A 15,470-nucleotide genomic window follows, 5' to 3' on the forward strand; every position below is an offset into this window, starting at 1 on the left:
TAAGGCCACTCCTATCTCCTCCAGGCACCTTAGTGATGGAGCTCACGCCCCTGGGTGCCAAGCGAAATCAAGCGCAACCAGACCCTCACTGACAAGGACCCAGCTCTACCTGGATATGAGTCCTTCTTTTTCCTGGGAAATTTTTTTGCAGCAAACTGTCGTCACCACCAGTGCTTCTTCCCCTGGCTGGGGAACAGGCCACAACCGCTTGCACAGAGGCAGCATGTGAAGCCCCCACACACCAAAACAACTGCCAAGGCCTTGGGGTCCTATCAAGATGCCCCTTCCAGAAATCACGCTGCCACTGGATGCTGCCTGAGGGGGGTGGGGGGGGGCAGAGCTGCTCTCAACCCTGACCCACCTGTCACCTTCTTCAGCATGGAGTGGGAGGGAAGAACCGTCAAGAGACTTAGAGAAGGTAGGGACAGTGTCCGCACAGCGTCCGGTGCACAGTGGGTGTGCGAGGATGTCGCTGCCTTTCTTACCAGCAATCTGAAGTGAGGGGGACGTTGTGCTCAAGATGAGCCCTTTCTTTGGGTTCTTAGCTCTCTTTTGAGTTCCTCTGAACCTCTGCTCATGGACTCAAACAGCAAACAAGCCGCTTGGGAGCAGGTGGTATGGACGGGGGTCCATCTGTCCCCTCAGAGACCCCAAAATCACTTTTACGAGACTCTGGCAGGCAGACAAGTTCAGGAAAGCAATGCGGGCCCAGGGGAGGGGCGTCTCCTGGCGACCCAGGCTGTCCCCCTCCTAACAAGCTTGCCTTCCCCACTGGGCAGGACTGTAGACCCAGGACCAGTCCAGCCAGGCCAGACCCAGAGCCCCTCAGCCCAGCCCTCCCCTGTCACCCCTCTGTCCCCACAGAGGGAGGGGGTTCTTGCATCTCGGCTGAGCCAACCTCTCCCTTCGGGCTTATTGCCTCCTCCTTCCCACTTCTGATTAAAGGGTCCCAGGGGCATCAACCATACCCCACGTTCCTCTCAACTGGACCCTTCCTGAGGCTTTTTGGCTCTCCAACAAGCTGCTGACATCCACGTTTAAAACACCATCTGGGTGGAGCCCACCCGGCCCCGCGACCTCTCAGCTCACGGCCCTCATAACCATAATTCTTAAGGGACCCAAACTGGCCGTCTCTACTCCCACTGCCCACTCCCCACTCCCACCGGCCTCCACCAAAACAGGCATCCTTGAAGGGTCACCCACAATGACCCGTCACTTCCCCACTGCACACTCGCTCCCTGCTGCCCCAGACCCAGACCCCCTTCTGTGCCACCCGCCATCCCACAGGCGCCTCTTCTGATTTGCGTCCCTGTTCGCCAGGTCTGCTTCTCACAGGACTTGAGCTTTTCTCCCCTGTCTCAGCCACCTGGAGCCCAGACATGGGATCATCTTGGGTGCCAGGTCCTGCCACCGCTATTTTCTGAGTCTCGCCGGAATCTGACCACTTCTGCCTCTCCAGCTGTTTTGTCCTGTTTGCAAAAGATGACAAACCGATTCCAAAATGACAATTCGAGGAACATAGATTAGCCAAAACAATGAAGTTGGACCCCTCTGGCACCACGCGTTAAAATAAATACAATAGATCTCACATCTAAATGAGAGAGCTGAGACTTAGAAAACATAGGAGTAAACCTTCCTGATACTGAGTTAGGCGATGGTTCCTTAGATATGTTGGCAAAAGCACAAGCAACAAAAGAAAAAATGGATAAGTTGAACTGTATCAAAATTTAAAATTTTATACATCAAACACCATCAATAAGGTGAAAAGACAACCCATAGACTGGGAGAAAACATTTGCAAATCATGTATCTGATAAGGGCCTGGAATCGAGAACAACGAAGCGCTCTTATGACCCCATAAAAAGACAACCCAGTTCTAACATGGGCAAAGGGGTCTGAACAGACGTTTCTCCAAAGACCACGTATTCATGGCAAAATGAACAGACGCTGCACACCTTGTCACCAGGGAAATGCAGACCAAAGCCACAACGCAGCACCATGCGCACACACCGAAGTGGCTTTAATTCTTTAAAACACACAGACAACGACAAGTGTTGCAGAGAATGTGGAGACGCTGGAATACTCGCGTACAGCTGATGGGAAAGCAAAATGGTACAGCTGCTGTGGGAAGCGATCTGGCAGCGCCTCAGGTACAAAACAGACTGACCAGACGACCCAACAACCGCACCCGAGAGAAACGACAACGTGCGTCCACACAAAGCCTTGCCCACAACTGTTTATCTCAGCTTTATTCCTCAGCCAAAATGTGAACACAACCCAAACGTCCAGCAGGGGCTGAAAGTTTGTTACAAAACATGACTGACCTGTATTTGGCAGTAGAAAAGATTACAGCACTCCTACACGGTTCAATGAGAGAAGGCAGATGAACCAGTCCGTACTCATGGACCGTCCAGAACGGCAAACAGGCAGACAGGACGTGCACAGGGGCTGTGGGGCCGAGGGAGGGGTGATAAAAGTGCTTTGAAATTAGATGGTGGTGACAGACACACAGCTCTATAATATGTGAGACCACTGAAATGTGTACTTCCGACTGGTGAATTATATTTCAATAAAGCTGTTTTTAAGTCTGTGGCACGCACGACAGACCTAAGTGTGAGGTGTCACCACGTGCTCCCCACTCAGCATCACTGTGGACGCCCAGTCCCTGAAGGAACAGGTGCCATGACCAGCTCTAAAGAGGGGAGAGGCCTGCAGGTCAGACACCCCTGCAGTGTCCTGCTCAGCCCAGGCACGGCTCCTGCCACAGAGCCCGCCACCCAGGAACTGGAGTGCTGGTGGCGAGGGCCATGCGATGGGAGGGCGCTCAGGGCGTCTGGGTAGCTTCAGGAGAAACGTCCAGAGGCTGCTCGTCCGACAGTCATTTCCTGATGACAGGAGCTGCCCAACAAGAGTGAACTGCCTCCTGCCGTGGCGTGTGAGCCCCAAGGCAAGGGCCTGGGTAGTGAGGCCGTGTCCAGGGACTCTTGCATAGGACAGGAGGCCCGGGGCGGGGGGGTGTTGCAGTTGGCTCCCCCAGCTTGGGATCTGTGAGCCTGTGTCTTGGTGCAGCCTGGACTGCCCACCGACCCTCATCCTGGAGGCCAGGGGGGACTGGGTCCAGAGTGCAGGGGGAGGGTGAGAGTGATGGTGACGATGGGGGCAGGCCATGGAGGGCAGCGGGAGGCCCCTCAGACACACCCCCACCCCAGCGCAGCTTGGTCAACATGGGCCAAGAGAAAACACTGCCCCTGTGCAGCCAGGAGGCATCTGGACTCAGAAGAGCACAAACCCAGCTCTCAGTGTGCGTGGGCAGCCACCCCCCGGCCCCAGCACTAGACATGACAACTTGCGCCAGTGCTCATGCAACACGTGTTCCTGCCTCCCAGACCCTACTCGACCTCAAGCCACAAACAGAATATGCCTTTGGGAAGCAGGCGCTGGGATTCAGTATAACACGTCTTGCCATTTAAAAGGGGAAAAAATGTTTCCCAGCCTTTCATCTCAATTCTCACCCATCTCCTGCTGCTCCTCAGGCTCGAGGCAGAGCCCAGAAAATCGGGAAGAAAAGGGTTAGAATAAAAGAGTAGAAACAACTTAAGGTCACACAAAACCAGCCTCAGGTTGCGGTACACATTTGGGGGGGACTACAGCCCAGAATTTCCTCTGGGCCCCAGGAACCTCCGACCCCAAAGCCCTGAGACTGGTCCCACAGGTTCCAAGAGCTGCAGAAGAGGCCTCCCGTGTCTCTAAGTTCAGCGTGAGGGACCAGACTCCTGTTCCCGGGGCTTCCCCGAGGTCTGCGACCAGAACCTTGAGGAGGAAGCGCATCCGGGAACCTGCCTGAGGTGGAGACTGTCTTAGGAAGCATGCTGGGCCGGCCGAGTGGCGCGATGGTTAAGAACTGGCTAGGAAGCATGCTGCCTCCAGTGTGGACAGGTGGGCAGGCACAAGGACAGAGCCGGTGACAGCTGACAGCAGGTGGGGCGGGCAGTGGCGGCTGGCATGGGAGTTATTCGGGAAGACTTAAGACCGTCACGTCTTTCTTCTCCAATTTGGAAATAAACTATAAAACTAAAATTAAAAATATAATAGAAGATTTGGGGGCTAGATCAAAGAAATTCACTAGAAAGTGAATAAGAAAAACACAGAGTCAGGAGATAAGGAGAAAAAACTCAGTACAAGCTAACATCTGACTCCCGAGTTCTGGAAAGAGAGAACCAAGAAAATGAGAGGGAAAGGATAGAAAAATAATGAGAAATGATTTCCCAGAACTAAAGGAAGTTGTATTTTTACATTTAAAAATCCATTAAGTGCCCAGCACAGTGAATGAAAAAAAGACCCTCTCCATGGTTCTGAGACACCAGGGATGCGAGCCGGTCCTAAAAGCTTCCACAGGTAAAGGTTACAAAGGAAAGGTGTCATAGGAAAGGCATCAGGTTTCTCAGCAGCGAAGCAAGACCTCCAAAGTCCCACGGCTGAAAATCAACACACCCTGTGTGCTGGGACAAAACGTCAATCAAGGGAAACAGAGTAAAAACACTCCCAGGGAGGCTGATTCAAACGCTCCCCCAGGGCACAAAGTAAGTCAGGGAGGGGCGGGGATAATTATCTACCAGGAACACAAAATGGTACCCAAGAATCCAGCCCGGCCTACCTGGCCAGCGGCGGCAATGAATGAGCCATGATGGTGCTCAGTTCAGGAAGGAAGCAGTTTGCTGCACTCGCTCGATCGACAGTCCAGAGCCCAGGGCCCAGGCCGTGCACCAGCTGGGTCTGTCCTGTTTCGGGCTAGTGGGTCACCCTAGTGCCAGACCCTGAGCAGGGGGAGAAGGTGTCCCCACGAAGGCCTGGCCTGGAGTGTGGAGTGAGGGGCAGCCCCGGAAGAGGAGATGTGGGCCCAGCAGGGGGAGGAGGGGCTGCCAGGGCTGTGGGCACCTGGGTGGAGGGACGGGGTGGAGCCAATAAGTAAATAGATCAGGGGAGTAGGTACCCGGCTTCTCACTGTTGTGGGACGAAGTCACACATGCAGAAAGGGAGAGACCTAGAACGCGCCCTGTGGGGGCTTCGGAATCAGAGGTCTCAATGTGAACTTGAGGTGTTCAATGTATAGAAAATGGAGACATGAATACGGACGTAGGTGTATGTATGCACATGTGCACACGTTCCTTGAGAGACGGGCGCACACCCAGCACCAGGTCCCCACAGAGGAGCAGCCCGAGGGGTGGGCTGTGGGGCGAGCAACGAGCCATGGAAATGCGAAGACGCGTGGGAAGGACACACGTCCAGCTTTGGTGGGTTCCACGGGTCAGCAGGGACAATGTGAGCATCAAAATCATGATGACAGCCCCCTGATAAAGTCAATCATCAGATTTACCGGATAAAATAAGCCCTCACAGACACCAGCAACGAGGAGTGAGCGGGCAGTTTGATGAGGAATGAGGTGGTTTCACAGCATCACCCCCTGCGTGCTTGCTGCTGGCCAACGAGTGTCACTGCAGCAAGAGCTGTGGGTGCCACCGTCCAACCCAGGGACCTCACACCTGGGTCCAGTCACAGGCACAGCCGACAAACCCAAACTGAGGTCCTACAAAAATGAAAGACCATGACTGAGAGACCGGCGAGGCGCCAGGACCCAAACGCACAGCGAGGTCTGGAGCCCCAAGGCCGCCGAGGACCAGACGGCGGAGCTGCTGAGGGTGGCTCTGGAGCAAACACCCAAACAAGTGTTCCGGGTTTGGGGCATGACCTCGGCAAATGGTCTCTCCAGTGGTTCAGGAAAAGCAGTTTTGTCCTGTATTTGAAACATTTCTGTGAGCTTGAGATTGTGTCAAAAAATATTTTTAAATATAATGAGACATGGGGGTGCGATTTCAGCAGGGGGGTCAGTGGAGGTCTCTCAGGCCCCTCCAGCTGCAGGTCCCCACCTTCTGCAGCCCCAGGACTGTTCCTGGAAGCCCAGGGTGGGCCACGGCCAGCTCTAGCCAGCCATCCTTGGCTTCCCCAGGGACGCCTGGCTCCACCTTGCGGGGGACGTCCTGGGTGGTGCTGGTCCTTGGAAGAGTCTGACGGCCAGAAAGTCAAAAAGGAAGTGGCACCTGTGCCCTGGACACTGTGGGTCCCAGGCAGGGGCTGCAGAGGACGTGGGGCACACTCGAGGCCCCACATTCGTGCCCCCACAGACTCTCCTGCAGGCCCGGAGCCCCCAGACCTGGCGCCCTCCAGCCTGGACTCCAGGCCTTTGCCCACCCCACCCTGGAACACAGTAGCAGTGAGGGACTTGTGTTCCTGGGTTTCGGGGGCTCAGGCAGCACTGGCACCCCACCTGTGGGCCAGCTTTGGGCAGGAAATGCAAACCGGGCCGAGGGGCAACTGAGGGCACATTTTGCTCTTTTTCTTTCCTTTTTTTTTTTTTTTTTTAAAGCTGGAATTCAGTGAGAAGTAAAACGAAGACTTGCTGAGTGGAGCAAAGACAGACCTGCTTTTGCTGAGTTTAGGTGAAAATGAGAAAAGAGAGAGGTGGGGGCAGGGGGAGCTGGCAATTCTATAGCTTTGCACATTTCTCTCATTATTGGCTCCTGAATCAGCCTGGCTGGTACTTTCTCTATTCAATAAAAGCCAAATGCAGCCCTGTCCTTTAACGGCTCCAACAGCAGCTCTCTGCTGAGAAAATAATACAGATGTAACTTCCAGCATCGTACACTTTCTTTTCCATTTATATGCAAATGGTGACCTTTCACCCAGGCTGTCTCAAAGAAGTGTTTCCTTAAAAATGCAAATAGCACGTTGCTGGCAATCACGGTGGCAGTCTTTCTTATATGATTATTATTATTTCTTTTAACCTTCCCAACGCTGTAAAAACCACAGCTAAACTGCTCGGCAGTAATAATGACTTTCCAAACCAAATCACAGGACTGCTCTCCAGGCGGCCTGTCACCGAGTCTGCCAGCAGGAAAGGGACGGGGGAGGAGGTGCTCAGCCCCAGGGCTGGCCGAGGGCCAGGATGGGCACAGACATGGCAGGGGTTTCTACCTCAGAGTCGCCAGGCCAGGTCTCCAGTGCCCAGGCAGGTGCAAACCATCAGCACTGCACGCAGATGCCCACAGGATTCCACAGAGAACTTTCCACCTCAAGTGGGGTTCAACACCTTGACCCCAATCCTGAACTGCATTGGGCTGGTGAGGCCCCAGGACACTCCCTCTCAGAGCTCAGAAGAGGAGCGCTGGGGGAAGCGAGCCCCCAGGCCAATAGAAAAGGCTGGGGAACAGGAGGCTAGGAGAAGCCAGGGGAGCCCAAAGGGAACGGCCTCAGCTACCACGTGTGTAGAAGGCATTGGGATGGGGCTCCCTCACACTCCCCGACCCACCCCACTGACCAAGTCAGGCCACAGGCCAGGCGTCTCCTGCACAGCCCACAGCTCCCAGGGACACTGCAATTCCCACCCATCCTCTGTGACCGAGACTGCTGCCCCCCAAGGCCCAGAGCCTGGGCCACCCCAGGAAAGGAGGGCAGTGGACGGCCAGATGACCCGCAGGCCTCACTGAGCCAGCGGCAGAGACGCTGTTCAGACCAGAGCCCAGAGAAATAAGGCAGTGCGGGGGGACTGGGCTGGCACAGGCCTTGTCCATCAAGTGGGGGTCCGTCCGAGGGCTAGCTTAGGGCCCTCCCCCCAGATCTTTGGGGTCTTCAGAGGATACATGTGCCTCCTGTGACCAGTGGGGCCTTCTCCTGAGTTCTGCTCCAGTGCCACTTGTCCTGGAAACCCCTGTTATCAGGACTCTGCAGCCCAGGAAGAAGGAATGGCCACTGCCTTCCGCCTTGAAACCACCCTCGCTCAACTTAGGCTCCTAAAGGTAAGCGAACTAGAACAGGCTCTCTTGCACACAAACAGAATAAGCAGAAGCTGCTCAAAACTCCCTGTAGGGTCTGTCTGTGCCCTTGCTCAGGTCCAGTTCAGAAAGGACACTCCAGCCAGGCCAGACAGCTCTGGGATGCAAAGCCCTTAAGAGGGGTGTTGGGCCGGCCGAGTGGCGCGATGGTTAAGAACTCGCTTGGGATGCCAGAGGGCCCCGGTTCGGATCCCACATATGAGGGCCAGTGACACTGCCCTCTACAGCTAAGATGCTGAACAACAGCTCAACCTGGAGCTGGGCTGCCATGAGTCGCCGGCAATGGCGTAGGCTGCAGCCCCTGTGGCAGTGGGTTGCCATGGGCTACTGTGTGTAGCCAGCAGCCAGCGTGAGCGGCCAGCAGCCGCAGTGAGCGGCCGTCCAGAAGCCGGCGACTGATCTGCCTCACCCTGGAAGAGCGCAATGATGGTGTCAACTTGGGCCAGTGAAGCAACGTCCTCCACAACTAGACTGAAGAACAAAACGACAGCAACTTGTCTGTTCCCCTTCCCCCAATTCCCCAGCACTGTTCCCATCCCCCCAATTCCCCAATAAAAATCTTTAAAAAAAAAAAAAAAAGAGGGGTGTTGACAACCAGCCAATTTCCCTTCTCCCACCCCCAGTTTCTCTAACTCCAGGAGATGGAAGCATCCATGTTTGAGGGGAAAAGAGCCAGCTGAGCCCCAGAGGCTGACTCAGGCAGCTGCTCGCTGGTGAGTTCCACTGTCACCGGGCTCCGGGGCTCAGAGTGGCCCAGCAACCCACACACAGTCTGTTGCTGCCTGTTCAGCCCCTGAGTGACTCTGGCAGAAAAGAGCTCACCAGGGCGGGTGGGACAGGGAAGCTTCTCACCGTCCCCGACGTCATGCCCCTGGGAACACAACTCACATCACAAGAAGGACTGCACCCTAAGTCTCCCATCAGAGCCCCTTTGGGGTCCTCCAGGTGCCAGAGATATGGGGAGCCCCACGCCCCTCAGCAGGTTCTGAGCTAGAAACTGCAGGTGGGCTGGCAGCTGAACAGCAGAGCAGAGGGTGGGGGAGCCCCAGAGCCAACAGCCAGGCCCACAGGCTTCACTGGAAGCCACTCGGGTAACAACCCCACCCTTCTGCCCTCGGGCTGACCACTGGGGCTGACCACTGGAGCAGAGGGGTTTTCTGGGTGTTTCCGGGAAGCATCGGAACCCTTGGATGGGAGAAGGTGGAAGCCCACAGCTGTCACAGGTTGTGTGTTGGGGACGGGAGCCCTCACGTGACCCGCTGGAGAGACCTCAAGAGCCACCCATGCTCGGGTGAGGACCTAAGGAGGTGACACAAAAACCTGAAGTCCAGCTAAAACACTCGGGCCACGAGAAAGCGACAGCAGGGCCCCTTGGGTCTGACTCTGCCCCGTGGACCGTGCAGGGGTCTCTCTTCCCTGAAGGCAGAGCTCAGCCTCTGCAGTGGATGGAAACCAGAAAACTCAGCTGAGGGTCCCGTGCTTTTCCCCCTTCTCCACCGCTCCTACCTCAAAACTCAAACTGAGAGCCTCCCCTCCACCCTCACCCCCACCCCCCGCAAGCACTCAAAACTCCATGCCCATGTTGACAGGGGACCCGGGGCAGCAGCAGCACCTGGGTCAGTACCCAGGCCAGGTGGGGGCTGGGCGTCGCAGGGACGCCTACCAGGCTGATGCGCCAAGGAGAGCAAGGGTGACACATGGCGGGTACAACCAGGAGCCCTTGGAAGACAAGGAAAGTTTCAGCTGCAGGAGGTGAAAGGGGCCAGGAGGCAGGTCGGGAGCGGGACTTTGGGGATGGAGAAGGTGGGAGGCAGGCTGGACACAGACGGAGACGTGGGTGGTGAGCAGGTGGCCAGGTCACAGAGAGGGTCAGGCTGCAGCCTGAGGGCGACCTCTGGGATGTGCGGGCTGCTGGCAGCATGGCTGGGGGCCTCTCAGGGCAGCTCCTTGGAACCATTTCCTATCCTGGCTGCACCCCTCATCTGGGAGGCTACGGGCCTGTGGGAACCGGCTGTGGTGGTGTGTGCCCACTGGGCCTGTTCATGGCACCAAGTGGGCCAGCAGCACCCAGGCACCATGCTTGAAACAACAGCATCCAATGTGTCTGTTTGCCCCTCATGATCAGAGCCATGCCTCTGGTCCTGGTTTGTAGGTGATGGCGTAGTCTCAGGGAAAAACGTTGAATGTCGTAAGCCCTCCCTATTTCCAGTCCCTGTTTTTGCCAATACAAAGCTTTGGTGAGGGTGGAATGTGTGAGAAACGGCACACTTCCACGTGCAAACCTGTGATTGGCACATCAGATAATTGTTCGACTAAGTCTGGTGACTGACAGGCTGCTCTGAACCACCACGTGGGGGGTGAGGGGGGGGGCCTGCACAGTTACTGCTCCTGGAAAGCGAGGGCTGGGAAGGCCCTGGTTCCCAAGCCCATCACCGGTCACAGGCGAAGCCCCAAGCCTCTGAAATGCCTCGTGGGGGACAGCAGCACCTTTACCTGGAGCCACTTGGCTGCTCAGAGAGGACGACGACTACAGCCGTTTTACTTCCAGAATACAACAAACCTTAGGGCTTTGGGAACTCAACTCAGCAAGACACACATGGGAGGCAGGAGGCCTGGGGCCCTCGGAGTGGTGCGTCTGGCACAGCGTCCCCCGTGGCGGAGAGGCGCTTGCTGCTGTGGGTTTCAGGTCTGGGAGTCCCGGGACCCTCTCAGGCCCTGTAAAGCAAGCAGGGGCATAACAGAGCATCCAAGCTCCCACCCAGCACAGAGAACTTGGGGCCCTCGTCCCACCCAAGCAGGGGCAGGTCAGCCCAGGGTCCAGTGTAAGCTGAGGCTTGCAGGGGCTGTGGCCCGTAGGGCTCTGGGGCCATGTCACTCATGCTGCTCCTCCAATGTAGTTTTTAGGCAACAAAACGGGAAAAAAGGAGAGGAACCAGATGGCTGCTGCTGGAGCCCTCAGATGGATGTCCAACATGAGCAAGGGGTGAAGCCAGGCGTGAGGATGGGGTGGGGCCGGTGGGCTGATCTGTCAGCAGCTCGGGCCAGATGGAGTGACACTTTTCCTCCTGACACCGATATCCCACATTCACATGCACACCTGGCCTGGCACCCTGAGCGACACAAACGCCAGTCCATCAGGGCCCACTCCACACGCACCCTCCTCGCAGGCTCTGCTCCAGGCATAGTCCCAAATCAACCCCACAGCACACTGCTGCTCTGAACAACTCCAAGCCAGACACCCCCAGGCAAACCCACCCTCTGCAGCTGCCAGAAGGCGCCTGTAGGTGGGGCTGCAGATGCAGAGCCTGGAGCAAGCGGATGGGGTGGCCACCAGGCTGTGGATGCCCCCCACTGCCCTGGACCACCTGTCCTCCTGCGGCCCCACTAACCCGGCAGAGGCAGCCCTACTCACAGCTTGGCGGGGATGGATTAAAAACATACTCTGAGCTAGTCATTCCCTCTGATTAAAATAACATTTAATTTTGCAAGTGAAAATTTAAAAATGGAAAAGGGGTGAAGTGATGGGTGACGACTTTTCACTCCTGAGGGAGCCCATGAGGGCATGAGGGCACCAACTTTGGCGGTTTTGCTCCAGAAACGTCTCTGATAACAAGGTCTCCAACTGTATTATCTATAATATTCTCTCCGAAGCGACCTCCGTGGCAGTCTGAGAGCAAAAGCATTCAAGTCGGGTGAAAACTGTCTCTTTCTCATCGTTTCGAGCTTTTTTTAAGCAACATGTGGAGCATGTCCTTGAAAGACAGAAAATAAGCTGAGAACCAGGACACACTCCACCCCAAAGCCCCTGCAAGCACTCAGGGTTGGGCAGGGGGCTGCCCAAAGACGGGTCCCAAGACAGGACAGGCTGTGGGGTCTTCAGGGAGCAGGACGTCTACCAGGGGCAGCTGCTCTCATCCCCCCTGGGAAACACAGCACTTTCCAGGCTGACTAATCTAATGAGGTCGGCTCTCAATGACCGTTTTCCTGTAAACTCACACCGCAAAATTCCCGTTAAAAGTACATCTGCAGACTCAACTTCTGGTTTATTCATGAGAGACCACAAAGAAAGCACAGGAAGGTCTAGGACCTGGGGGACATGGAGGGAGGCGCTCAGGCCGGCACCGCTCTGGGCTCTCCTGCCCAGCTTCCTATGCGAAAAAGCCAACAAAGGATCTGGACCTGGTCTTCCAGGGCCAGGATACACGCAGGTTTCTCTTTCCAGCCCAAGTGACGTGCAAGTCAGACTGGCTGCCCAGTGCCCTGCCAGCCTGTGCGTGGATCAGGTGACTGCCGACAGCCCCCACCCGGCCAGTCCTCTGCCTCCCAGTGCACGATGGCCCAGCACTGGCCGCTCCTGGTCTCCACCTTCCCACCCAGGTAAGGGCTGGAGCAGCCCCACCTCGCTCACTTTCCACCACGGCAGACGTGCCTCTCGCACCACCAAGTCCATCCAGGAGGAGCTCAGCCCCCACTGCCTGCCCACCGCCATCAGGGCAGCTGCACGTGCTCAGTCTGCAGACCACCACCACCACCACCACCACCACCCCCCCGTCCTGCTCTCCTGCCAGTGCTGGGCCATGCAAACCAGCTTTCCAAACTGGGCAGCCATCTCCAAGGCATGCACTCTACCATGAGACAGGTCAGCTGGGCTCTGGGCTGCTTGCACAGCCCCGCCTCCTGACAAGAGTTGGCACAAACCCCTGTCACCCCCACATGCTCACAAAGAGTCACCCATGTCCTCATGGGCACATTCAGGGACCCCAGGCCAGAGAGGATAGTGGGGCCCAGAGAGAAGGGGCCCCCCTGCTCTGAGCAGCACCAGGGACAGCGCCCGCGCAGCCCTGCCAAGCTCCAGCCAGAGCCAGCACTGGCTGCAGGCCTCGCCCGGACTCCCAGGGCACTGACAGGGCTTCCCAGTGAAAGCTGCTGTGACACCAGAGGCAGAGCAACCTTGCAACCCCAAAGGCTCTGCCCACTGTGGGCCGTCGCTGAGCGGGTTCTCCCTCAGGCACCAGGAGCACTCGGGGCAGTAGGTGACTGCTGCCTTTGCCAGAATCTTCTAAGACGGTGTGTTGGCTCTCAGTGTTTGGGGCTGCCTCCAGACCTGTGGGCAATGCCTGGGGGTCCCTCACGCCCTTTGGGTCACACTTTAAACAGAAGCAGCCCCTTGCCCTGCACGAGCTCCCAGGCCCACACCTGGGCTCCCAGGAGCCCAGGTGGTTACAGGATAGAAAGGTCTCCATGGCCCCTGCTCAGCCCCCTGGATCAGCAGACATGCCTGTGAGGTCTGGTGCTGCCAGGTGCCCAGAGGCTGAGGGGTACTCTGTGGGGAACTCGGTCTCCAGCTCCATGGGGCAGCAGGTTCAGGAAGCTGCCTCCTCCTCTTTGCAAACAAACTGCCCTCTAAGCCCTGACCCAGCCCCCTCTGCACAGTAAACAACTCTGGGAAGATAGGCAGGGCCCTGCCCGATGGAGAAACCCTCCCCGCTGGCACCACAAAACTCCAATCCCTGCTCTGCCACTCTTTTGTTTACCATTAATTAACAGACCATATGGAAGGAGGTGATAATCACAGTCAAAGACCAATGGGAGGGGAGCCCTGGTGGCGAGGACACCCCCCTCCACTTCTCCCCCAGGGCCAGAGCAAGGGCAGGCCAGGCTCTGCGAGCATCTCGTGGAGGCCGAGACCAAGCTCACCTCCTCTGGGTTTGTCGACACCCGCCTGCCTTTTGTTCACTCAGTCACTAGCTTCGGAGACATTCTCAGGTTTCTCTGATTTTTTAATCCACTGGGGCAAAATTCCTTACCTCTGTCTCCCAAAAGGGTAATGACAATAATTGATGTCATCATCGCCATGAAAGTGACACGGTGGGATGGCCCAAGACAGAGCCCACACCCTGCTACCAGACCCACCTCGCAGATGTTTTGTTTCAGTAATTAAACACAACTTTACCAGCCAGCGTTGCCCACTGATGACATGGGTGCTGAGACAAGAAAGCCGGTGGTGACTCAGAAAGAGCAGGTGGGACTCTTACAGTGAGGACCCAGCGCACCACATGCAGGAACCCCGTGGGCCCCTTTATTTTCCTGATTCACAAAGAAGAAAGTGAATCCAGCGGACAGAACAAAGTCCACAGCCCAGAGCACGTCACCCTACTGGCAAGGGCATGACGTGGCTCAAAGCTCACACCAACGACTTGGCCAACCCTGATTGTTAGTGTTAAATACACAAATCCAGTTACACTAATACATAAACAACTGGTCTGTCTCGTGACCCCACCACGTAGCAAGAAAGGAACTGAGAGGAATGCGATTTAGTTCTGTGCACGTATCCCACAGACATGCACCCTAGGTGTCGTCCCTTAAGGCTAGAAATACGTGACATGCAAAGACAAAATGCTCACATGACCATCTCCACTCCGTGTCTTGGGTGGGGGGCCGCACACGAGGTGCCGGCTCTGAGATCCCCACTCCAGAGGTCTTCTGCTTACAGCGCCAGCGATACCCCCGGCACGTCGCCGCCGGGTCCCACAGCTGCAGATATGTCTGTGTTGCTTCCAGAAACGCACGCAAAGTTTCTCGTCTTGATACAAGGTCCCCCCAATGTCTTTTCTGTCAGACGCACACCGTGTCCACTAGACTCTCAGGCCAAGCGGGTGAGCACACGAGGGAGGGGCAGAGAGAGAGGAGGAACAGCCACAGGCAGACCCAGGAGGAGAAGAACAGAGCAGCTTTAAAAAGCCATCCCCAGACCTGCTTTTCCTGCAAAGAAAGCCTTCATCTTAGAAATTTGCTGCTCGCACGCCCTCTCCCCGTCTCCATCCACGGGGAAAAGCCAAGCACTGGATATCTGCCTTTGTCAGCGAAAGAACATAACATTGACTTACCTTTCCCCACAGCTATTGTCTGTCCTCTTTCAAAATGACATCACGGAAAGCAATCATGAAATTTACATGGGGGTGTGCAGGGTGGACGGGGAGGAGAGGGAAAGCAGCTGCCTCCTCACTGCGGTCGCATGTGGGGGAGCCTGCGTGTGGGTTTCAATTAAATATCCTCTCCCCTTGGTTGCGAACTCCTAAGCCAGCTCAAGGCGCCTCTCATTTACTTAATGACTGCTCTCATTAGCAGCGGTGGCACGGGCTGGCAGACAGGCTCCTTTGTAAATACGCTACCCATGAACCCTTGGGGCTCCAATATATCTGTTTACTCTCCGAGGTGAAATAAATTTACAGTACGGCATCAGAAAGATGGATCTGCTGACTTGGGGAGTGAGAGGTGTGCAGGCTGGCAAAGCCCCCGTGACCTGCTCAGAGCCTCCGCCTACAGAAGCTGCCTGCATTTGCCCACACTGATTTATAATTGATATGCAGCATGACTGGGGGTTTTTTATGCAAAACACACAAAAGGGCAGACAGCGTCACAACCGCTATGCTCACCCCCCTCTGCTTCGTCCACCGGTGGTTCAGTCCAATAATTTCTAATAGCAGCAACCGGGGTGACAGATGCCCTGGGTTAGCACGGCTGCAGCCAAAGTACTTCACAATATTTATTGGTGGTTAGGATATGACCTACCACCATAAAGAAC

At 56.1% G+C, this 15,470-nt stretch overlaps 1 protein-coding gene across 8 annotated transcripts in view; it reads right to left on the minus strand.

The window, feature by feature from the left end:
• The window catches only part of MYT1 (myelin transcription factor 1), a 56,953-nt gene extending 41,800 nt beyond the window's left edge, over nucleotides 1-15,153 (minus strand). For 2 of the 8 annotated variants that reach the window (XM_019637322.1, XM_019637321.1), the window contains exon 1: nucleotides 14,773-15,153. The gene's annotated coding sequence lies outside the window, so the exon portion shown is untranslated. Of the gene's footprint in view, nucleotides 1-2,323; nucleotides 2,448-10,445; nucleotides 10,601-14,289; nucleotides 14,648-14,772 lie in introns of all 8 variants that reach the window. The other 6 variants (XM_019637320.1, XM_019637314.1, XM_019637316.1 and 3 more) reach the window with 5 other exon arrangements.
• Nucleotides 15,154-15,470: the final 317 nt, after the last annotated feature.

The sequence above is a fragment of the Hipposideros armiger genome, unplaced genomic scaffold, assembly GCF_001890085.2.
Source record: "Hipposideros armiger isolate ML-2016 unplaced genomic scaffold, ASM189008v1 scaffold_32, whole genome shotgun sequence".
Lineage (NCBI taxonomy): Eukaryota > Metazoa > Chordata > Mammalia > Chiroptera > Hipposideridae > Hipposideros > Hipposideros armiger.